This window comes from Petaurus breviceps, unplaced genomic scaffold, assembly GCF_028583685.1.
Source record: "Petaurus breviceps papuanus isolate PSGF00001 unplaced genomic scaffold, PetGlider_PUasm1.0 175, whole genome shotgun sequence".
In the NCBI taxonomy this organism is placed as follows: domain Eukaryota; kingdom Metazoa; phylum Chordata; class Mammalia; order Diprotodontia; family Petauridae; genus Petaurus; species Petaurus breviceps.
The window spans coordinates 17,204,767-17,228,384 of NW_027185764.1; the positions used below are offsets into that span (position 1 = coordinate 17,204,767).

The window sequence follows — 23,618 nt, forward strand, 5'->3', positions numbered from 1 at the left end:
ACCCTTGTCCCTCCTCATGCTTAGAGCAGATGACCTACCCTTCTACTTCACTAAGAAGATGGTGGCCATCCAACATAATCTCCTTCTATACCTTTTGCTCCCTTCATCAGCATTTCTTAGTATCAGTCTTCACTTTCTCCTCCTGTAATGAACAAATAGATATCCTTACTTTTCACTGAAGCTAGCTCCCCTGCCAGTGCCTTAATCCCATTCCTTCTCATTTCTCTTAAGATCCTGCTCCTCCACAGCCTTTCACCTTCTTTTACCTTATTTCTTTCCATTTCCCTGGAAACATGTCAAGGTCTCCCCAGTCATAAAAACAAATGGACCTCCTCTTTGTCCTTCCTGCCCATTCCATCTCTCTCTTCCCCTTAATGGCCAAGCTTCTTGAAAACTTGTCCATAACCAATGCCTTAGTTAGTGCATGACTTGACAGGTAAAAAATACAAAAAATAAGCACGAGATGAATGATATAGACCCAAAAACTCTAATCCACAAAATATCCCCCATGGCTATGTGTCTGTTTGCTTTCCAAAGAGTAGGTTCTTCTGGTCCTTGAAGAAGGTTCCTAACTACTCTGACCTTTTATGTTACTATCTAAACCCTGTATATAGAAAAGAAACAAATGTTTGTAAGATCAAGCTGAAACAGAAAAAGATAATGATGGAACAAAAAATACTTTGATCATCCCTACAATGGTAAGTGATAACTAGATATTCTGAAGTATGAAAAGAAATATAAGAAGTGAAGGATAAAGACAGATACTGCCTTTTATATCTGGGTGCTTCTTGCTTTGGGCATGATGGGCTTTCCTTTTTTTTTTCTTCTTTTTCCTAACTTGAACGAGAGCTCAAAGGCACATGTGAGCTCTCCAATTCCCCCACCCCACACCAGCAGTTAGGATGATGGAGGAAAGTTGACCTCCTCTTTCCCTTCTCTTATCTCTCACCTGAAGTCAGTCTTGCAGGTAAGCCTAAGCTCTATGGGTTTATCTTGGGGGGACAAAACCCAAGGCCTTTTCTTTACTGATGACTGAGAAGCTCAGAAACTTTCTCATCCTGTCCAGTTAGGAACAGTAACACTGTAGCAATTCAGGTACAAAAAGGACCCTGAGTAAGCTCTGTTCTTCCTTATACTCATCCCTGCCCACTTTTCCAGTCTTCTTACATCTTACTCCCCTTTACACACTCTGAGGTCCTATGACACTCGCCTTGTTGCTGTTCCTCAAACATGACACTACCTATTCCAATTCCAGGTATCTTCACTGACTGAATACCAGGGATTCTTTACCTCTTCATCTCCACCTCCTGGCTTCCTTAAAGTCTCTGCTCAAATTCCACATTCTGCAAGAAACCTCTTCCCAGTCCTCGATCTTAGTGCCTTTCCTCTTAGATCATCTCCAATGTATCCTGTATATATCTTGTTTGTATGTAGTTATTTGCATGCAATTTCCCCTATTAACTAAGCACTCCTAGAGAATAGGGATTGTTTTTTTGGCCACTCTTTGTATCCCCAGCACTCAGCATAGTTCTTGACACATAGTAGGCACCTAGTAAATACTTGCTGACTAGACTTCTTTTGAGGAAGGACTTTCCCTGCAAGTTACAGTCTCTATTTCTGTGACCAGTGTTCCATCTCTTTATGTCTATGGCTTCACACCTTCTAATGAACCACAGTCTTGATTTAGCTTTTTTCTCTGTATTTATATCTTCCCTGCTTATCTGTGTGTAGCAGCAAGCACCCCAAGCGTCCCCAGGGTGGCTGCCCACACAGGTTCTTGGATCTGCTTTGTTAAAGGAAAGCAACTCAAAATGGGTTAACAAGCTTACTTTAATCAGTCAAATATGTATCGTTTACCTAGTTCAGAGGAAAAAGGTCAGCACCCTGAACTTCAGAATATACAGACAGAATTATCAAGACAGACAAACAGATCAAGTAGACATTTTCAAACTGTCCAACCATTACATCCATACCAAATCAACATCTGGGTTTTTCAAAGCCGGGGAACTCTCAACAATGGCTTCCCATAGTCTCATCTGATCAAATCACAGAACACTTCTCAAAATGAGCCCCAAAACAAAGCTACACATCAGGGCTTATATAGCCTTCTCCTGGCTCAGAGAATGTAACAACATTATTGACTCACTGGCCAATCAAGAAGTATCTACTGAAAAACAAGCCTCCCACCCCAGGCTCCAGGTGCACTTTAGCCTAGGGGCAGGGAAGATCTTTAAAATTTACATTCCCATTACACTGTGGTGTGTATGTCACTTTTAGAAGTTAAGTTACTATCAGAAGTTCATCACTGGATTCTATTCTCCACCCCCACCCCCATCACTGGTGATCTTCCCCTTCAGATTTCACTTAGTGTTTTGGTATTACAGATGTACTATAATTATTTGTGTACATGTCTTCTACTAGACATGGTGGCTGTTGATGTTCTCATCTAAACTTTCTATCTCCTTAAAGACCTAGCCCAGGACTTATACACCATAGATGCTTCCTAGTTGTTCCTTGAATGAAGGAAGAAAGGAGAGATGGGATAAATGAATTAATTAGTGTTTAATATCCACAGTTGACAATTCTGGAGTTTCTGGGCTTGTGCATTTAGTTTGTTGTGCAACTTAGTATATCATTTGAACAAACATTTATTGAGGGCCTGCTATTTGGAACCCATTGTGGGTGTTATTGAAAGAGATATTAAAGGACTAAGATACACTTTGTCTATACACAGAACTTACTGTCTCATTGAGGGGTGAGAGTTCATCTTCTAGTCCAACCCAACTCATACTATCTACTTCTTTAAAGTTTTCCTTAGTGGTCATTGTAGTAGGGATTGAAAAGGCAAAACTTAAAAGCTTGGAAGTTAAGAATATAATAAATTTCAAAGTAGAGTAAAAGAGTGATCTCTTCAGACGTCCAGTAAATTATTTCTGAAAATGATACTGAAGGATGAGTATATATGTATGTGTGCATATATACAGATATGTACATATATTTGTTTATACACCATATACACATATGTGTGTTTGCATGTAAGAAAGTTTGACAATCATTCTCCATGATGTTGACCCCCAAAAGGTCAGCTAAGCATGTCATTTAAAGATCTCTTACCTCTTTGAATCTCCCTCTTGTGGATTAACCCATAAATTTATTTTTCATGGATAATTAGAATTTGGGGGATTAGAAAGGACTTGAAGAATTCATTTAACTTAAACATTTAACAATTTTACAATTCATTTAACAAAAAGAGAAACTGAGGTTCTGAGACATTGAACAACAAAGTGGCAGAATCAGAACTAATCAGACCCAGTTTCCTGAATCTTCCGCTACACCACAAAATTGAGATCTCTCCTGTCCATTCAGACACATGTGTTCTTCCCTTCTGTACTAGTGCCTGTGGTGGTGTTAGGTTGTTGATAAAGTCGGTAGTACTGGGGCTAATGCTGGCAGCTAGGTCCCCAGGGCATGGGAAATTGAGAAATCTCAGGTATTTTGTAGGCCCTCCATTTTCTGCTTCAGGAATGGTCTGTTGGAGTTAAGAGAGTTACCATGGAGTTAGGAGGTGGTTTCCCCAGCTGCTGCTAAAACATGACATACAGTTAGTGTTTCCATATTACAAAGGCTTAATCACCTCTCCTCTTCCACCTACACCCTTTATTCTACATACAACCTTTTTTTGTGGCTTCTAGGCCCTTTCCAGACTGCTTTTGGTGTTCATTTTCTCCTGATTTTCAACCAGTATTAATTTTCCAGGGCCAGACCCTACCCCACCCCTTACAATGGCTCACTTTACTTTCTATGTTTTAGAATAATGGGAAGCATAAACCATTCTGTCCCCAGACACCAAGTATGTAGAAATCTTTTTACCTGTCTGGAAAGAAGATTATGGGCACGTCACTATAAAATAATGTCACATCTGATACTATGCCTTTCTTACAGTAGTAGAGATTTTTTAAAAGTAGTCACTGCCTTAGAAGAAAGAGCAAAAGTGGTGGTTGAAGGAGGCATGAGAAGTTCTGTGTTTGACACTGTTTCTTCTACATATGTGTGTTTTGTGGGGCCGGTAATTGAATTCAACTCATCTCTCGCCCTCACGAGCCACAGTCACGCCTAGGAACATGAGACCTGTGCCCCCGATCGACAAGGATAGCCCAGGAACTCATTTTCAACCACACTCGGGCTCTCAATCACTTTGCTTCATTTGTACCAGCCCCACCCCCCCTGCTCCCTAACTTTTCCCTCAGCCCATACCTTTAGATTAGCCTGCTTCGTGTAATCGAAAACATTCTGGCCAAAATTGTCGCGTGTTTAAGAATCATAAAGTGGAAAGGGAAGTGCATCATTTATTATAACACTGTGTATGCTAATGAAAAACATGCCTGGTTCTGGAAGTTGGTAAGGAGTCCTGCTCCAGAAAGTTTCCACTCTGAAGAGGGCCTTGGGGCCCCAGGCCTTAGGCTTGTGGCTAAGGAGGCTCTATAGTAAATGGATATAAAAATAACTTCTGTAAACATTCAGCTTCTGTTTTGTGATTGTTTTGCAAGGATAGAGTTATAGGGGGTGGGAAGTATGTGGGTGTGTTGGCTTTATGCTTTTTTTGTATCTCTCTTTTCCATCACAGAAATTGTAGGGATAATCTACATGAATTGTAGGGTTAACCAGAGGATTTTTTTGAACTCAAAGGTTAATTGTTATACCAGTTATTAAACCCCTTTGATTACTGTATCACAAAGGAAACTTGTGGGGAATAAAGGAGACAAATGAATGTGCAGTGGCGTCTATGGGCACTAAACATTTTACTAGCCCCTGGTTACTCTTTTAAAAAATTCAAAGGTCTTGAAAACTATGTCACTCACCCTGGAAAGCCATCTCAGTGTGGGTAGAGACTGGATTTGTCCAGTCCTCTCTTGGGGTAATGAGGAGGGTGGGGACTAGGAGACTGACACCTTGGGGAGGTGGCAGGACAGCCAGCTTCATGCCTCTCACTCAAAAATACAGCATAGATGTGTTCTTTATTTTTTTGTCTTCTTGTGACAAACACATTTACCAGAACGCATTCCTTGTAAGTAGAATTCCTCATGTTTCCAAGTTTCAGAGGTCAGGGTTCTTGGAGAAAAGATTACCTGTAACCCATCTCAGAAGAACAAAGATGTTTGCTGAGAGAGAATTTGAGTAAGCAGAGCAGATGTCTTGAAGAATGGTATCAAGACATCCAAGTCCTTTAGAAGTTGGCCCATCCCTTGCAATTTAAATATTTGATATGGCTAACATGGAAGGCCATGTGGTGGGTTTAATCGAAAGAGTGCCACATTTGTAGTGAGGAAACTTGGTTGAATCCATCCCCTGCCACTCACTCCTTGTAGCCATCTAGGTGGTACACTGGTCTTAGAGTTAGGAAGACCTAACTCCAAATCTGACCCCAGACACCTGCTAGCTGGGTGGCCCTGGGCGAGTTGCTTAACCTTCATCTGCCTCAGTTGTCTCGGCTTTAAAATAGGGATAATAGAGCACTTACCTTCCGGGGTTGTTGGGAGGATCAAACGAGATCACATCTGCAAAGTGCTGGGCACACAGTAAGCACTGACTAAGCCCCCGACCCCTTCCTCGTGTGACCTCGGCCAAAACACCTGATTTTCTGAACCTCAGTTTCCTCATCTGTAAAATGAGGGGGTTGGACATGATGCGGTGCAACATCTCTCTAAAGCTCAGATGCTGTGGTCTTACTAGACCTGTGTATGATGGCTCTTTGAGGTTTATTCTGTCTAATCATATTTAGACAATGACTGTGATAAGACTGCTCTCTTTGACCGTTATCTAGATGATGACGGGGATAAGACATATTGACTATAGCTTCCACCTCCCCCCCCCCCATTGGAGCTGCCAGGCAGATAAGCTCCCCTGTTGCCACACTGCTGTGTCAAAGCTGCAGGCTCTACCAGAGGATCCAAAAGGAAATGGCTGGAGAGCAGGATTTCAGACCTCCTCCCCCTCCACAGAAAACCTCCTTGAAAATATTACAGAAGTACAACCTGCAAGTAAGGTTATTCAAACAGGTTCTTGGGGGCTTTGTAAGTACTGGTGATTTTGTTCCTAATGTCCTTTTGAGCTGACACCATTTCTGGAGTCCTGAAAATATGATGCTTGGGTACTATAAAAGTGAGAGGTAAGGAGCAACATTCAGGGGCTTGGGTTTGTTTGGGGTTTTTTGAAGTGTAAACTTCAATGAATTTAGTTCCATTTAAAAGTTCCAAGTACGTTAGCAAATAGTTACCAAAAAATTCTCTAATGTACCCGACTAACTTTGCTTACATCCTGATTTAGGGTTAGATGGCTGATACTTGTGTTTTCTTTTGTTTTGAAGTTCTCTGGATCCTCAAGCACACTTATATTCTGTTGGGACATGGCCCAGCCAATGTAGTGCAATATTTCTTAGAATGCTTCTGTCCAATCTTATTCTTCTCCTTCTAGTCCCCATAGGACTGTTAGCTTGAAACTATATTCATTTCTTCCTAAGACCTAGTTCCCTCCCCTACCTCCAATAACACCCCCCCACACACACTACCTTCATGAGCCCTAAAAGATAATTAATGACCTTTATTACTTCTTTTAAGTGACCAGTCCACTGGAAGGAGTGTTAGATCTGTAGGCAAGAAATCTGAGTTCGAATCCTACCTTAGACAATCTCTAGCTGTGTAAATAAATACAAGCTTAACCCTATGGAACTTCAGTTTTCTCATCTGCAAAATAGGAATAATAATACTTATTCTCCCATTTTTCAGGATTGTTGTGGAAAGAGTGAAAGAGCTTTATAAACCTTAAAGTGTGAGATTCAGGTCACCCCAACAAGTGTTTTTTTAAGTGCCTAAAATTGAGAAGGTACTGTGCTAGATGCTATACATTGTAAAGATTAAACAACAAAAAAAGTCCTTGTACAAATAAGCTTTAAAAAAAAAAGTTCAACTGAGGATCAAGAAAGCTCCAAACAGTGTGAGGCACAAGAAATGCTTCTCCTGGGCAGAGTGGTTGATGAGCTTAGTCTTGGGGGAAGTTAGAAATTCTAAGGGAGTAGTGGTAAAGAGGAAAGGCATTTCAGGCCCTTCAGAGAGCCAGTGCCAGACTCTAGAATAATGTAGAAGAAGCATAATGTAAAATACACCTGGAATGGTAACATAGAGGCAGGTTTAAAGGGTTTTCAGTGCCAAGCTAAGGAGTTTGTATTTTATCTCAGAAACACTGGGGAACCCTGAAGATTCTTGGCATGATTAGACAGTGGCTTTAGGGAAATTATGATTCGTTACAGTTTGGCTGGTTCCTGGTAGGAATTAACTTCCTTGCTGGGTTCCATGTGGTGCTTGGCAAGGGCCGTGTCCTCCTAGCATGGGGATTGAAGGAACAATAGAAAGAGGTTGTCACACTCGGTGAAGAGATCTGCCAGTGACCATTTTGTAAACAGATGAAGATTGCACTAGGATTATAGGAGCCTAACATTAGAGTGGAAAGAAACCTTAGGGGTAATTTAATCAATCCCCCTCATTTCAGAGAGGGAGAAAATGAGACTCAGGGAGATCAGATAGCTTGCTCAAAGTCACCAAAATAGTAAAGAGCAGAGCCAGGATTCATTTTAGTTTCCTTGACTCCTGATGCTTTGTCCTCCACTCTACATCCCACAGGCAGCCTTCCAGAAACAGTGACTTGTAAGGAATGACCAATCTGACTCCCCACTTGTTTCCCGAGCTATAGGCCCCTCAGCTGGCACTGTGTTTGGCTCAGCATCAGGTCAGCCTTGATTTTTGGTGCACTCTGATTTTGTGTTGAGGTTGCCCTGGGGTTCTGGTCACTAGGTACCTGTTTTGTTCTTCCTTTCCTCATTCCCTGCCTTGCAGTTTGAGTGACTCTTAACAGGCCTCTCGCCTGGAAATTTGCCATTGAAACTCACTTTTATCTGGGTTCCTGCTAGCCGTTCATGCCCCTCTGGTTAGAAGGACACCTGCCTGCTATTAACTTACGTTCATTTTTTTTTTTTTTTTGCCTTTCTGTCCACCTGTTCTCAAATGCTCCTAACATTGTATCTACCTGTCTTGTTATCACCCAGTGCAAGTAAATCTCCATATTACCTGTCATTTTCCTTCTAACTTCACCACCTGCCTACTTTCTGGATACATCTAAATAGTTTAAAGTCCCAGATATTCCTAGTCTGGCCTGCCCTGCTGCCCAGCAGATCTTAATAGTGACTAATTTTCTTGGTCATCAAGTTCCTTCATTTACATAGTACCGTGGACCCTGACTTATACAGAATCTAAACAACTGGAAAGTTCTTACTGAGATTTTTTTTTATAAATATACATATAATGTTAATAGTCATAGTCCTGTTCCAAAGGTACCACTTCAGGATCCCAGTGTGCTTCCTGAATCACTACCTCTCTTACCCAAAATAGTCTTCCATGTAATTTCAGTCTGGGTTATACTTTGCTGTAGTCTATTTTTTAAATTAGTAATCTACATATGATGCATCTAATTAATTAAAGTAGAATGTGCTCTCCCAGTCATTCCAAATAAATAGTTTATAATACCTAGTGAAATCACCTCACTAGTTGTGAAAATATTTTGAGCATTAGAAACTCCTCAATTCGAAGTCCTGGTTCCAAGTTCTGTTACATCTTCCTTTGGGGTAGGTCTCATTTTTATCCCTTGATAGTACCGTGTTTCCCCGATAATAAGACCTATCCCGAAAATAAGCCCTCCCCTTACTGTGTAAGATTCCTCCAAAATAAGCCCTATTGAGATTGCTACTGTAGTGAAGGTGATCCCCTGCGCTACACGCTACATTACGGTACCCTCTGTATGCACCGTCACCCCCCCCCCCCCCCCCCCGTGAAATGCACTCTGCACTCTGAGCTGCATCCAATCAGAGCTGCAGCAGTGAGCGCGTCATCCTGTTCTACCCCAGTGATTTGCTTGCTGGCGCCATTGAGAGCAGTGCCGCAGAGGAGAGCTGAGGCAGGACAACATAAGCCCTCCCCTGAAAATAAGCCCTCTGGTGTTTTTCTTTCCAAAAAAAATAATAGGACAGTGTCTTATTATCGGGGAAACACGGTAGTAGAAAGAATGCCTTTTTCCTCAGGCTGCCTCCTTACTTTATCAAGTGTCCAAGAACCTAATTGATGGGTTGACAAAATAGACCTTTTATGAGATGTCATGACACACTCAATTTCCTTGTCCAGTATTAAGGCCCATTAGTCCACTTCAAATTTGAGCTGTGCTGCAGTAAATTAAGTCCTTACACTTGTGTAATTCAGGGCAGCTGTGTCAAAGCTCTAGTTAGCTTGAGGAAGAGAACAAGAGCGCGCGCCTGCATATGTGTGTGTGTGTGTGTGTGTGTGAATTCTAATGGGTTTTTTTTTTTTATCACTCATACTTTTTGTTAGGCAGAGATTATCTAAAACTTTCATCTAAAAGTAGTGTTCACCAGACTCCTTCCTTCAAATATCTAACAAGATTGCCTCAGGAGAATTGTTTCAAAGGTTGCCTTTTCTCCCTTTTTATTGATGAATTGTGTAAAAGGTTAGAAACAAGGGGTTCTTGTTAAAATTCAGGTATTTCTTATGTGTTTACCAAGTTGACTACAAATTAAAGACTCTTACTCCTGTGTTTTATCCAAAGCATCACGGAATTGCTGCCATTTCCATAAATAATTAGCAGTTAGCTGATCAGTGTACACAAGTAGGCGTGTACACACACACACACAGAGTCCTTGGATCTTAGGAATATGAAAACAATACCTGGATGTCCATAGTTCAAACAGACCTAAAAACAATGTACTAAACATGTTTCTTTGTTTCTGAGTGTTTGTGGGGAAAATAAACAGTATAAAGAAGAAAGAGAAATGTAAGATCCTTGTGATCCTGTGACCCTTGTGCCCAGTGCCACCCCATTTTTCACCCTTCACCCTATCAGTGGGACCTCTCCTATATCACACCCAATATCCTCACCCTCCAAGTTCATATTTTCTCTCTCTCTTTCCCCCCCTCCATCCCTCTCTCCATTTCCCTCTCTCCCTCACTCTCTCACCTTCCCTTACTCTCTCCCTCTTGAAACCTACTCTCATGGAATAATCTGAAACTCAATCATATTGCCATAGAAATGATAGATTGCAGAATAAAGTGTTATTACTCCCAAGGGTATTTTCGTTAAGCCAAAGGAATGAGACTCTAACTGGAATTTCTGGCATCAGCCAGTAGGTGAGGGAAGCTTTTGGGGGGTTTGGGAGAAGGACTGGTGGGACCTGTGACTCCTTACCATCATGCCATGTTGGTGGCTGCCAACCCTGCCTGTTGTACAAGGTTGACCCCACCTCCCCACTTCTAAAGGTAGCTCAATTTAAGGGCAGGTTCTAAGGTGAGCTTTTTGGTCAGAAACACTCCATCCAGCAGGGTGGGGCCTCCACATTGAAGACTGGCCACATTCCCAGGATATCAGGCCACTGGGCAGAGTTTCCAGGAATGGCAGGTCACTGCAACTTTCCCCATACTTGGGGAAAGTGCATGTTCCCCCATGGGCACATACCCAAATGCCCTGAGGGATTCTGTTCACCTCAGTCTAACCCTGCACACAAATAGGGCTGGCTTGACTCACTTCTAGAGAAATAAAAGCCATGGTGCCCTGGATCCCGATTCACACTCAGGGAACACACAGACTCTGCGGCTAAGTTTATTCAGAGCTAGAGTTCAAAGACAGAGGCAGAGTCATTCCAACCCAAAGAACTGTTTTTTCCACCAGACACAGTGTATACTCTGGAGTAGGGGGAACCATAAGACAACTGGCTGGTTCCAGTCATCTTGTACCCTGCCCAGCTGTAATGCCCACCCTGTGTCTCAAGTTTGTGTCTATAGCACTATCAGAGACGTGCTTCCTTGGCTCAATCTGTGACTTGGGTCATCCTCAGTTTTCTTTGGAGAATAGCCAAGCTCTATTTGTATTACCTTTGCAGCCAACTTAATCTGTTAGGGAAAGTATGGAGACAAATGATTTGTTTTTTGTTTTTTTTTTTTAACTTGTCCCTTGTGATTTGGTCCTAGTTCTCTGGAGAAAGGAAAATTCTTTCCTTGGGTGGACAACATAGTTCTCCTAAAAGACTGGGTTTTGGTATTGGTTTGTTTTTGGTTTTTTGGGGGGAGGGCAATTGGGGTTAAGTAACTTGCCCAAGGTTACTTGGTATTGGTTTATTGGTTCAAAGGATCAGAATTCTGAACTAAGATTTTGTCTAAACAGCCACAGAAGCTCTCAATGTATAGCATTGATACCATTTGTTAAAAGATAATAGTATCGGGTGGCTAGGTGGCACAATGAATAGAGTACCGACCCTGGAGTCAGGACGACCTGAGTTCAAATTCAGCCTCACACACTTAACACAAAAACTAGCCATGTGACCTTGGGTAAGTCACTTAACCCCAAATGCCCTCCCAGAAGCAATAAAATAAATAAATAAAAGATAACAGTATTACCATACTGTCAGCATTTTTATCACCATTTGTAAATACAAAATGATATATAACAAAACAAATGATTTAAAAGAAACTTTGGAAATAAAACTAATTTGTAAATTGAGGACTGTCTGTATTAACATACATCCCTTGTGTCATGTGACTAGGCCAACCCTTTTCCAAGCCATTTGAAAGTGATTTCTTCCTGCCTCTGCCAACTTCTACTCTCCTACCTAAAATGGGTTGTGGGTTTTTTTTTTTTCCTGTTGCCCTGGATTTTTTTTTAATGACTTAAGTGTCCTCAAGCCTATTGACTCCTTATTGGGCAAGAGTACTCACATGACTATTTCAGTGATAATACCACAGTAAAATTAAGTTTCGGGGTGTCAGGTACTTGGATGTCTGAGGCCTTGGGGAGGCATGTGCTTCATTGTAATAGGTCTCAATGTGACCACACTTCCCCACATCCTGGACAAAGTATTTGCTGTCTAGAGTATGACTTTGTGGCTGGCTAGCTCTTAAGTTAGACAGTAAGTTATTTGTGTAATTGGATGTAAACAAATTAGCAGCCATTATGTGGCAGCAGCATTCTACTTCTGTCCAGGGTTGGCTGGGGGGCCAATTAATCAGCAGTGGCATGAAAAGAAGGCGGGTGTGTTGGCAAGGAGACCAGAGTTTTCCTGTCTTTGAGTACTCTCCTGGGATCTTTCACTTCTACGTGAACAGCTGTCCAGAACTGGCAGATTGGACTTGGTCTAACATCACACTCTTTCTTCAGCAGAACTTCCCATAGTTGCAGTCTGTCATCTACCCCATCTCCTTTTGCCTTCCCTTCAGGTGCTCCCCCACTCCTATTCCCCCATGCTCAAGCACATGAAACTGTTCCATCTGAGTTAATATCACCAGCCCCCCCCCATATAACACCCACTCCTTCCCCTACGCATCTCTGACACTATTCTCCCCCAATTTCTGTTCTGAAATCATATTTTTTTAAAAGATGAAGTTGTTTCCATGCTTGCAGCAAAGCAGGATTTTTACTGTATTTGCAAGAGCCTTTTGAAATGTCCCGAGCTTTCTGCAAAGAGCAAGACTGATTATTTAATGGAAGTTCATTTTGATAACTGTATTGCAGTGTAATTGGTTTCCTTTGTAATTCTATGCATTTCATTTTAGAAATTCAAAAATCTTATTGTGAGAAGGGATCCATAGGCTTCACCAAACTGCCAAAGGGGCCTGTGACACATGAAAAGGTGAAGAACCCCTGACTGACAAAAACATCACTGTATTCTCCTGTGTTTTGTAAGAACAAGTTCTCAGTTATATAAGTTCTCAGCTTGACTCGGGGACTTGAGTCTTCTGGTTAAGAAGATATATGTACAAGGTGAATAAACCATAGAATCTAGAGCTGGAGAGGACCTCAGAAGCCCTCTAGTCAGCTCCCCTCATTTTACAGCTAAGGAAACTGAAGCTCCAGAGAGATTCAGTGACTTGTCCAAGAGCACACAGTACTAGCTGGCGGGGCTGAAATTTTAATAGGACATCTGATCCCAAATACAGTAATTTTTCCACTTGTACATTAGAATACAATAAAATAAATTTCAAACTTAGCACTAAAGTTACAAATATAATTCTTCTTTGATGACTCAGATGAAACTTGACTATCTTTGTGTTTCAGTATCTTCATCAGAAATATCCATTACCGTTGGTCATAGAAATAAGATAGAATCCTACATAAACCAGCTTTTGCCTTCTTATTGCACCTTTTGCCTAGTTGTAAAGGTATCCTTTGTCACCAAAACTTGGGCACCTGATTCACTCAACAAAAGTTGCATATACTCATTAGCCTTAAAACAATTCTTTCTCTGTCCTGCCCTCCCTTCCTCTTTATACTCTCACCTGGCAGTCTCCAAACAACAGAGTCCCATGGTTAGTGTTATTGGGATTTTTCTAAGCCTTTTACTTCCCCCAAATGATCACCGTTTTTGTCCACAGCCAAATCACATTTAAAATATGAAGTATTTGGAGAGTTAGATTTGCACACCCTCACACTGAAGGTACTACTGGTCCTCTGAATACCCTATACTACTTTTGTAGCCCTGGGGGTACAAAGAAAGGCAAACACATGGTTGGTGCCCTCAGGTAGCTCACATTTTAATGGGGGAAACAGCACGTTGGCATTTGCTGGGGGCTATACTGGATTTCTGCTTCACTGTTTCCCTCTGTCTTCTTTCTAGCCAGTGTGTGTAAGCAGAAATGGTTCCGAATAAATGCTTTATTTCCCCCCTCAGGCTGAAATCCTCTGATCATTAGTTATCCTTAGTTGCCTTCATTGTCAAACACAAAGGCCAGTATTTGAGTAAACCTACAAAGACTGATCTCATCATATAGCTGGAAGGAGATGGGGACAAAATGGAGCAAGGCCAGAGAGATTTTCTAATCTGGATGAAAGACCAGAAAGATGGTGATTTCACTCTTTCTGTGTAATAGAAAAACATCTGATGGGTCAGTTTCACATGGCTGAGGGGAAGTTTTTCCTGAGGGAGGAGATAGAAGCCTTTTCCCTGGAGTGGCCTGACAGGAGCGACTCTGCCTGTGTTTGTGAAGTGCTCACAATGTAATCAGGGCCACAGGGGAGATAATGGGCCTAAGACTCATTGCATCAAGATGCAATGGCCTGTTCTCTGTCTGCCTCCAAGAGTTCAGAACTGGGTTAGAAGTTTCTCTACACCAACCAGGCCCTGTACTTGGGGTTTTAAGTTTTCATGTCAATGTCTCCTCCAGTATTATTACTTCCAAGTTAATTAGCCTTCTCAACTCCCATAATTGGCATCTTCACTGCCACCCACCGCTCATGCCCTTGATTTCATCATTTGCCTCCAGTGTGCCTTCTTCATGTCCATAATTCCAGTATTCCTCTATTGGACCATACGCTCCTATCCATCTTTCTCCCATCTTTCCCTGTGCTTCAGTTCCAGTCTTCAATTCAACCTTTAATCACTCCACTCTCCCTCTCATCATCCCCACCCTAGTCTGGTCTTACTTTCATTCAAAATTTTTTTCAAAATTTTGACCTTATAGTTAACCAGTTCTCCTTCCCTCTATGCTCTGCCCTTAATTCCCTATCTCCAGTCATCCCTTTCTAAATCCCAGCTCTGAATTAATGCTGTAGTCTGCCTTCACTTCCACATATATGCTGCTGAACCACAGCCAAATGTCTTGCCACCATTCTGAGTATACTCTGTGTTCTGTATTCTCAAATGGGCTCTCATTGTTCCATTCTTCATTGGCTGATGCAGCATTATTCCCCTTGGCATCTGGGCTTCAGCAAACTCTTCTCTCCTCAAACTCTCCCCTCGCCTTTCTGTCTTAGCAAAGGACTTTACCAAACACTTCACGGAAAAATCTGAGGCTGTCCACTTGCAAGCTCTCTCTTCCTCCAGCTGTAGCCTCTCCTTCAGTGTCTTCCTCCACACTCTCTCTGCTCTGCTTTAATCTTCGGGGAAGAGGTATCTCTTCCTTCTCCTTCTGGACACCAACCTCTGTGGGTCGGTCCCAATTCCATCCCCTCACACTCTTCCCAAGAGCTTGGCTCTTTTCTCTCTCCCTAGCTTTTTAGTCTCTCCTTCGTCCCTGGGTTCTTCCCTGCTACTTCTCAGACCTTCTCTATCTAGCCTCTCTCCTCTGCTGCCTCCACTTTCTCACCTCCTGCCCCTTTCCCAGCCCCTACAGTCTGGCTTCTGATTTCATCACTCAACTACTCTTTCCAATGATCTGTTAATTGCCAGATCTGAGGGCCTTTATCAGTCTTTATCCTTCTTGACCGCTGGTGCATTTGACTTGATAGATCACCCTCTCTTCCTAGGCCTTCTTTTCTCCTTGGGCTTTTGTGACACTGCTCTGTTAGGATTCTCTTTCTCTCTAGCAGTTCTTTCCTTCTTAGTTTCCTGGATAATACTTATCTCACCTCCTATGTGAAGATATTTCCCAGGACTCCATCCTAGGTCCTCTTCTCTTTTTTCTTTGTATACTCTCTTGGTAATTTCCTTAGCTCTCTTGGATTGAGCTATCTGCTTCTATCCATATGACTCCCTCTATCTCTCTATCTTTTTGTCTGTATGTGTTCAGCCCCAGTCTCTTTTCTACACCTAACTCCTACATTCACCAACTGGTGAAAGGTCACACCAGTTGTGTATCGTGAACTGCATGTTCCATAGACATCTCAAACACAACATGTCCAGAACAGAAATGTGTATCACACTACATCGCCCAACCTTTCCCTCTTCCTAATTCCTTGTTTATGTGCCTTCTGGTCACCCAGGTTCACTGCCATGGATTCATCCTCACCTCTTTCCTCTTCCTCACCTCTCCTATTCAGCTGTTTACATCTTATGACTTCATTGCCACACCCACTCCTTCATCAGTTCCCTTTTCTCCACTCACACAGCCACTACCCTCTTCAGCTTCTCATCTCTTCTTGCTCAGGCTGTTGCAATAATTTCCTTCACTGGTCCCTCGGCTTCTAGGCCCTCCCCATCTCAAATCCTTTCTCTATAATAGCTGCTGAATTGTTATTCCTGAAGTTTGAGTCTGACCATGTCACACACCCCTGCTCAGGAAGCTGTGATGGTTCCCTCATATCTCCAGGATAAAATAGAAATTCCCCTTGACTTTTAAAGACTTCACAATCTGGCTTCTGGTTTCTTTCCCAGGCTTCTCGTGTATTACTCCCCTTCACACAGTCCAGCTAACATGACCTTCTTCCTCTTCTCCATATACAGCATTGCATCTCCTGCCTCAGCCTTTTGTGTAGACTGTGTCCCATGCCTGGAATGCACTGTCTCTTCATCTTCTCCTCACAGAATCCTTAGGTTCCTGACAGATAGCGCTGCTTCCTATAGAAAACCTATCCTAAATCACTTCCTTTCCCAGTTTAACTTCCTTCAACAAATTGTATTTAATTTTCTGTGGATGCATTATTTTTCCCCAGTCAAATACAAACTCCCTGAAGGTAGGGACCGCTTCATTTTTGTCTTTGTGCTCCTTAGCTAGGGCTCTGTACCGAGTAGGCACTTAATAAATGCTGGGTCCATGAATTTGAAAGAAACTTAGAAGAGTGACCAAGCAGCAAGTGCAGAATGAGCACCATCAAACCCAGCCAGACAGAAAGCAGGGTCTCAGTGGTGTGATCCTTTATGCTGCTCAGAGAACATCGTGACCTTGGTCAGCTTGAGGTCCTCTGAGTTTTAACTTGAAGAGATGAATGGATGACTTAGAGGAATAAAGTGTGCTTGGCCAGACTCTTAGAGGTGACTTAAGCCTGGAAAGGGGCCACACCTCTTCCTAACACACCAGCTTCTGATAGACTCCCTATGTCAGCTTTAGTCTTGTGGTTAGTCATTTATCACTTTTTACTAGATGGTTTATGAGTGCCTCACTTAAAAAAAAAAAGACATCACTTGTTTGGTCCCTTAGGGAACATGTGTTTTAAAAAGAAAAGCAAGATAGCAGGGCCTGGGAGCACAGAGAGATACCTTGAAGGTATTTTGATAGAGGGGTGGCTCCTCTAGTGTTGTACAATTACCTTTGGTCCAGGCTGGGCAAAGCTAAAGGACTGGTGTCCTGGCATGTGGAGGGGTAAAGATTCTTTGCTCTTGCAATGCTTTGACAGGGATTAGCTTCCCTAATAGTGGGCCCAGATTCAGGATGTGAGCTGGGGAACATGGGAATGTAATGCCAAAAAAATAAAAAGGAGCATCTCTAGGCCTTTGTTTTTTCTCTCCTCTTTTTGGGTTCTGTCTCTAGGGGAAGAAACACCACAATTGTCTCTCTATTTTCCTTTCTTGTCTTAAGTCATTTTGAAACTTACCAGTCTGTGTAAAATGGCCCTTGTCCCTCTCAGAATTTAAGCACAAAAAGAGAAGCTGAAGTAAAAATAATCAGATTCTTGTCTTATCCTCACTGATAATGTCTGTTCACAAGAGGAAACAAGGCAGAGCCAGGAGCTGACACAACATATATACTGTAAAAGCAAAAACAGAATTGTCTCTTTGTATTTGAGACATTCTAGCCACCACTAGTTGCACTTTGGTTCAGTCAAGCCAAAAGGTTTTTTGGTTTTGTTTTGTTGAGGTTTTGTTCCGTTGGTGTTATTTCAGTAACTCAATTGGTACCATTCATGCTCTGATTAGAGCTGACAGCCCTGAAATGCAGAGGTCAGTGCACTGAACCACCATAAATGAAGTGAAATCGTGTGTGTGTGTGTGTGTGTGTGTGTATGTATGTTGAGAGAGAGAATCTAATGGGGGGAATTTTAATTTATTTCTAAATTTTATTTTATACAATGTGGTTTCAATAAAGTAATTTCCCCCTGCATTGCCAATGATTACTTTGCTATTCCTGGCCAATTTTGTCTGTCTGTTGTTGTCTTTAAGGTGATAGGAACAAAAGGCAAGATTGCACCCAAGTTTATACACTATCTTTGAAAGTTCAGAATCACTCTGGAGAGGGGGTGGCTAGGTGATACAATGTATACAGCACCAGCCCTGAATCAGGAGGATCTGAGTTGAGATCTGCCTCAGACACTTAACCTTGGGCAAGTCGCCTAACCCCAATTGCCCTGCCCTCCCCCTCCAAAAAAAGAAAAAAAAATTTACCCCGGGGAGCATAGGAGTCATGATCATTGTTTATCTTTATATTCCCAGCAGGTTTAGCACATAGTAGGTGCCTGATACATTTTTATGGAATTAAATTGAAGGATTCTCTCAAATATGTTTCTGTTATAAACCATTTGACTACCAAGATAATTGTGTTTCTGATGACAGATGAATTGTATAAGACCAGGATCCATTAAGAAGAAGGTGTGTCCCCATTGTTGATTCAGACTTCAGCTGCCAAGATATATAGGAGAAATAATTCATTAAGTAGTAAATAGGATCTGTCCCCTTTTCCTTTTGAAGTCCAGACCAAGTAAATTTGTTCTCCTGGCACATTGAAGAACAGTCAGGACCCCCAAAAGCCATCCCTTCCTAATTGCTAGGGGACATACAAGTATAGTTAATTTTTGCAAAATGAGACAGTAAGATCTTTCCCAAGTTGTCATTTTCCCTTCACATGCAGTATATCTTACATAACAGTGTCAGTTTGATTCAGAATTCTGTTGAGAGGATTCATCGTCTACAAACTGGGGAATATAATCATTACTTAGAACTTTTAAGTATACATGTAGACTGTATACATCAGAACCTTACTCTGTTCTTCCAGTCCAGGCCATGAAGGAACCTGAGTATGAAATCGTTTTGTTACCCAAGTAACTAAACCTTTTTGTAGGAAGTTGGAGTTTGACCTGCCTTGTTGTGCATCCTGAATCATATTTATAGAACACTTTTTTGGGGAGGGGAAAATGGGGGAGGTTGGACTTGTGCCTTCTTTGATATAGGGAACTCCCGATAAGGAAATTCAACCAATACTGATCAGTACCTATCACTAATTCCTTCCCCTTGAAGATTAATTTGAATGTGTCTTACATGTGCCTATTTTCTTCCCCATTAATATATAAATTCCTTGGGGGGCAGTTAGGGGGCGCAGTAAATAGAGCCTGGGGACCTGGAGTCAGGAGAACCTGAGTTCAAATCCAGCCTCAGACACTTAATTGACAGTTAACTAACACACACATACATACACACACAAACTAGCTGTGTGTCCTTGGGCAAGTCACTTAACCCCAATTGCCCTCCAAATAGCAAAAAATAAATAAATAAATTCCTTGGAGGCTGGAGGTATTTCCATTTTTTCTTTCTACCTCCAACATTATCCACAGTGCCTAGCATACAATAAGCACTTAATAAGTGCTCATTGATGGATTCATTGCTGTGGAATTTGTAGTCTTACATGCAGCTTTTAAACAGTGCTAAGAAGTTGTGACCTGCTGAGAGTCACACAGCTAGGGGCAGGACATGGTCCTGGGTCTCCCCGACTCCCTGCCCACTGCGCCATGTGTATGTAGAGCGCTTTGCTCTTGGTGACGCTGTGAGATAGGGTCTCAGCTATCCTATAGCTCATTTATTCCAAATCTCATTTTGTACAAAAAGAAAACGAGGCCTGGAGGTTGTCCGGGTAGTTCAGTGACAGAGGTGAGATCTTACCCCATTCTTATGAGACAACATGTGCAAGGTGAATTAAGGTGCATGAGAACATTCGTCACTGGGGGGGAGGGGGGGGGGAGGAGGCAGAAATCAGGAAAGTAGAGATGGAGTCTCAATGGAAAGAAAGGATGTGGAGGAGCAGAGATGGGGTACCACCTAGGCAGGAGCAAAAGCATGGACTTCAGGCAGTTGTCATGAGGCCAGCAGGGACAGAATGCAGAGAAGAAAGGGAAAGCTGTTCTTCTTTTACAGATCTTTGTAAGCTTACTTAGCTGGGTGACGGGGAAGCTAGAGCTTTAGCACAAGGTTAGAGTGCAGGTCTCTTGAATCTCAGGGCAGTGTTCTTTCCATTACATGCTGACTCTCTTCTCTGTAGATACAGAATAAGAGAGAAAGGACTGTGTAATAGGTTCCTGAGCTGTAGGAGAGCAGAGCCCAAACGAGCAAATTTACGTCTGTTACTGTGCCACCACTGGCCTTCCCTGAAAGCGGGCTGGCTTCTTCGTGTGAGACCCTCATCCTTCACAGCATCTGCTGACGTGGTGGGGGGAGAGCAGCACTGCTTTTTCCCTAGGACCACCACTTGGTACCAAAATGACCTGAAAGCCAATTACAATTGAGACTTCTAGATTGGATCTCTATGAAAGCATATTTGGGAAATCTTTTCATTATTAAGAGATATGTTTTCTGTTAGATATTTCCTCTGCTGTGTATATACCATAGGCAATCTTTCATTTATTTTAAACCCTATATCATCATTTCAGGCCTGTATCTGTTGAATAGGACATCTTAGCAGGTTTGTAATTTGTTCCTAGAACAGAAAGAACCAGACTCTTTCATTAAAATGACTAAATCAGCAATGCAAACCCAGAAGCTGCTGTCAGCTAATTTCTTGTAAGTTGCTGAGAAGAAATTTTCTATTTTCTAAATGTTAATTCCTGACTCATTTGCAACTTTTTATACTTAGTATTCGCCTCAGAGATGCTTATGCTGTCCATCAGCCTGCTAGATTTGAGTTTCTAGTTTGGAAAAAAAAAATGCAGCTTTCAATTCCTAGTTAGTCATACATTTCTGCAGATGAAATGATGGCAGATTAGAATTTTAATATTTAGGAAGGAAATAGCCTTGGCTGGCAAGCTGCAGAGCAGAACAAACCTTCTGTTAATACACAAGAGCTTTACTGTTTTCTTGAACTTTGCCTTCCAATCCAATTATCACTTGTGCCTAGAAATCATAACTGTGACATTTCCCGTTCAGCTATTTGACAATACAGAATGCAGAATGGCTTCTAGTTTGCAGTTGGCCCAAGAGCAGTAATAATTTTCTTTTAATGCAGTGTATTATAAATCATTAGACAGTGTCCATATGCCTGAAATTGAATTAGGGAAGATTGTGTTTTTCTACATGTGGATAAACAAAGCTGCTCCACAGAGGCGTGGGCCTGGAATGAATGATAGGGCCCCATTCCTTTCACACTTACCATGCTGAGGGTGAAGACAGATTCCAGGGGCCTTCCTGAATTGGGACACTACAATCCTTCCTTGTCTTACTCTTATTGGTGATAAAGCCCCCTTAGACTGGAGTAGTGTCTATACCCGTGTGCTGATGCCAATACAATAAATCAATTCGTATGAGTACTTAATAATACCGTGAGAAGGAGGAGACTTAGCTCCTGCTTTAGGAAGTTTAGTCTCTTCATATGAGCCGTGCCTGAAATGTTCCGCTTTCTCCAACTTACTGTCAAATTCCCACCCATCCTTTAAAACGAACACATCAAACTGGAGGCCTGCTGGCCTCTGGCAAAACTCCCCTGAACCAGATTAAAATGGAATTGGGAAATGTTTAACAAAGTAAATAAAAATACAATACAACATAGATAATGTTAATTTGTAGGTTTCTAAATCAGTAAACAGCCTGCCTGCTTCTGTTTGAGTTTGCCATCACTACTTTAAAATAATTCTGATGCCACCTCCTCCAGGAAGCCTTTCCCAATCTTCCCCTGAAGTAATTCATGACTTTCCCCTAGAGGCAGCTAAATGGAGCAGTGAAGAGAATACTTGGGCCTGGAGTCAGAAAACCTGAATTGAAAATCAGCCTCAGATACTTACCAGCTGTGGGCAAATTACTCAAACCTCTGTTTGCCTCAGTGTCCTCAGCTGTAAAATAGAGATAAATAATAGCATGCAGAGAGAAAGAGACAGAGACACAGAAATAGAGACAGACAGAGACAGAGAGAGCCTCCTCTACAAGGTTGTTGTGAGGATCAAAAGAAAGAATATTTGTAAAGAATTTAGCATCATTCCTGGCACATAGTAGGTGATATATGAATACCTAGTCCCTTTCCCCTACCTTCACAGAGCACTTTGATGCTGTCTCTAAAGCACCTAGCATATGATAATGAATAATTGAGCCATCTATATCTGTTTCTGAAATGTCATCTGGACCGTAGCTCTATCATTGTAAGGACCAGCATCTTATCAAAATTATCTCTCCCTCAGTGACTAACCCAGTTCTTTACATGCAATAGTTATTTAATAAATATTTATTGATTTAATTAATGAAAAAATTAAGAAAACCATATATACATATATAACAATATGGAGTTAAATGACAGATTGTTTGGTATGGTACAAAATACATCCAGTTGTGTACATCCCACATGAGGGAGCAATGTCTAGCCCAAAGCCCAGCAAAGTGTTGACTATGTTTCTTGACAAAAGATATTCAGAACCTCCATAATATGTAATAAATGATAAAAAAAAAAGTTAAGATAAAATGTGGACATACTAGCTTTATAATGTATTCAAACTGATATTGTCTTGCTGATATGATCTGTCTTGGAAATGTCATGTTATCATAAAAGACATGTTCCTGTTATTGAGCTTTGTAAATCAGGTGTGACAAGAGGCCCAAATCTGTCCCTTTACCCTTAGATTTTCTCATTATACTCTGATATTTCATCTTAGATTGTGAATGTTCTAAAACATAAATCATTGTAATATCATAAACAAGCATAATCTTCCCCAGCAAACCTGTCCTCCAAATTCACATTGCATTTGTGAAATAGCAGTAATTAATCCAGTTCTCCATATTAATAATATCATTATAAAAATCATTGGTTTTTACAGCTGGTGATCCAACCCCCTCATTTTATAAAGACAGAATCCAGTACTTGAGAATAAAGCGATTTGCCCAAACCTAATTTCCCCAGGTTAACAATTTTGCTGTAATCAAACATCTGTCATTTACCTAGCAGGGGAAAAAGTCAGCACTCCAAACTTCAGAATATACAGACAGAAGTTACAAGCAGACAGGAAAACAATTCAGCAGATAGGCTTCCAACTGTCTGACCATTACATCCATACCTAGTCATAGTTACCAGAGAGGGAAGCACCAACATCTGGGTTTTCAAAGCCAGGGGGCTCAACGGCTGCCCAGAGTCTTGTCTGGTCAAATCACACAACTCTCCTCAAAGTGAGCCCCAAAACAAAATCTCACATCAGGATATATATAGCCGTCTCCTGGCTCAAAGAATGCCACAATCTTCTTGACCCACTGCCCAATCACACAGCACCAAGGTGTGGACATTCCTGAAAACCTCCACAGGCTCCAGGTGACCACATTCAGCCTATTAGGGGCAGTATATTTTCAAATCAAGGAAGGTTCTCAGAGTCACTTAAGCCTATCAAAGGGCATAGGGGCAGGGAAGATCTTAAATTCCCATTCCCATAGCTAGAAAAGTAGGTTTGTTTCTCTTTAGAAAAACAATTGAAAATCCCTAAACTTAAAGTTTTATTTCAAAGCAAATCTTTGATGAGGTCCTACCCAATGGAAAAGTCTATGGTCATCATTTTGGTAGGTCAAGAATCAAAAGGGCAACTCCTTGTGTGTTTAAGGGTATTCAGTCACACACACACACACACACACACAGAGACACACACACACAGACACACACACACACACACACACACACACACACACACACACACACACA

At 41.7% G+C, this 23,618-nt stretch overlaps 2 protein-coding genes and 1 long non-coding RNA gene across 5 annotated transcripts in view; 1 reads left to right on the forward strand and 2 right to left on the reverse strand.

Moving 5' to 3' along the window:
• CUNH7orf50 (chromosome unknown C7orf50 homolog) overlaps window positions 1-23,618 on the forward strand; it is a 340,684-nt gene that overhangs the window by 198,831 nt on the left and 118,235 nt on the right. The window lies entirely within an intron of this gene.
• GPR146 (G protein-coupled receptor 146) overlaps window positions 1-23,618 on the reverse strand; it is a 90,807-nt gene that overhangs the window by 43,651 nt on the left and 23,538 nt on the right. The window lies entirely within an intron of this gene.
• On the reverse strand, window positions 18,205-23,101 carry LOC138158696 (uncharacterized). The gene is made up of 3 exons (XR_011167711.1): window positions 22,990-23,101; window positions 19,893-19,994; window positions 18,205-18,370 (listed from the first exon to the last, which is right to left on the reverse strand). It is a non-coding gene; the product is annotated as an uncharacterized lncRNA (long non-coding RNA).